Here is a 1,813-nt window from a genome sequence, read left to right on the forward strand (position 1 = left end):
GGGCGCAATTCCTGCATTGTGTCTCCAGTGTTGTCCCCTGTAGGGATATAGGTCAGTGAGGGATGTCGTGTCTCCGATGGTTCTTTTAAAGCCCAAAGGCTGCTGGAAGGGCTGGCTGGAGGGACTTGGACTATCTTTGAGGCAGTTGAGGGTGGGGGAGGAGTGTCAATCCTGTAACAAGTGTGTGGCTTCTTTGCAGGCAGACCCAACCCAAACCCACTGTAGACAGATGTGGACGTTGCCTGAGGGGCTTGAAACCAGACAGGGCAAGCCATCACGCTCTTAAGAAGGCCCTGCAAAGGACCCTGCCTCCACACCAAGCCAGCAGCTGCACCACAGGCCACATCTGCATGGAGGAAACTAACCCAATGCCTTGCTCAGTCCCCAGGGCAGAGATAGCCAGGACAGTGCTGCTGGTGTGGGTCTGGCCTCTGCCATCAGCAACAGGGTGAGCATGGGAGATGGGGTTTCCTCAGTGGTCAGAAGAAATAGGAAGAGCTGGCATGTCAGAGAGGTTCAGTGCAGGTGACAAAGGGGAGCTAAGGGAGAAGGGCCAAGGCTGATGGGGGCAGTGCAGCCTCACCGCCCAGGATGTAAAGTATCTAAGACAGGGGCACCCATGCCCCATGGGAAGAGAAGGTCCCCCTATGGAGAGCCTGACCGGAAGGGCAGGGCCCCAGGCCTGGACTGTGCGGGACCTGATAAAGGGCCCCTGCTGTCCAAGGAACAGCATCCCTGTCTGCCCACTGCCATCCTCCTTGTTGGCCTGTCCTGGCTCTTTGCCCAGAAGCAGCTGCTGGTGCCCAGAGCCGGAGCCAGGCCTGGCCCGGGTCTCAGATCTGCTCTAGGCAGCCGGCCAGGGATGTGGACTGGGAAGGCCCTGGGAGACAACTGACAAGCTAAGATCCTGCTAGCTGGCCCTTCCACAGAGCCATGGCCAGGGCGGTTCCAGTGAGGGTGGACAGTTCGGCCACAGTGCCAGAAGACAGCAGCCCCGGGCTTCACACACAGCCTCCTGACCTGCCTCTTTCTCTCCTCCACTGCATGCTGGAAGGCTGCCTGTGTGGGCCGCCCATGGGGAGGCCCAGCAGAGAGAGAGGCTGAGGGACCCCCTTCTCTGACCTGTGGGGATGCAGCAGCCTGGCTCTTTCCTGCTCCCTACCAAGGGCCACTGCTTTTCTCTAGGACCCCTTTCTCTACCTGGTCCCCCAGAACCCAGCAGACATTCCTGCTACACAGGCCTTGGGAGACAGCAGCACCCTGGCCTTTCCCTTGGCTGCCACCTTTGTAAGTAAGCCCCCAACTGAACAGACCTCATTCCCACCCACCCCCCGAGGATCAGCTTTTGGTGAATTGAAATTTCTGTGCACAGCCCACTGCACCCCCTGACTCCTTTGTAAATAGTGCCTGGATCAAAGGAACAACAAATGATCCAAATCGGTGGTGAGGAGGGTGTAGGAGGCCTGGTAGGGATTGATCGAGGGCAATGTAACAGAGAGGAATTACTGAAACCCAAATGAAGGCTGAGCATGATAGGGGGACAAGAGGAAAGTAAAAGGAAATGGAGGAAAGAGCTAGGAGGCAAAGGGTATTTATAGAGGTCTAAATAAAGGCATGTACATATATAAATATATTTATATATGAGAATGGGGAAATCGATCTATGTGCATATATTTGTAGGTTTAGTATTAAGGTGGACATTGGGCCTCTACTCAAATACTCCCTCAATGCAAGAATACTTTGTTCTATTAAACTGGCATTCTATGGTGCTCACCTTCCCGACACAATCGCTGAAGACAAAGCGGGTGAATAA

Source organism: Echinops telfairi, unplaced genomic scaffold (genome assembly GCF_000313985.2).
Source record: "Echinops telfairi isolate 266 unplaced genomic scaffold, ASM31398v2 ScPeMD7_29;HRSCAF=101, whole genome shotgun sequence".
In the NCBI taxonomy this organism is placed as follows: Eukaryota; Metazoa; Chordata; class Mammalia; order Afrosoricida; family Tenrecidae; genus Echinops; species Echinops telfairi.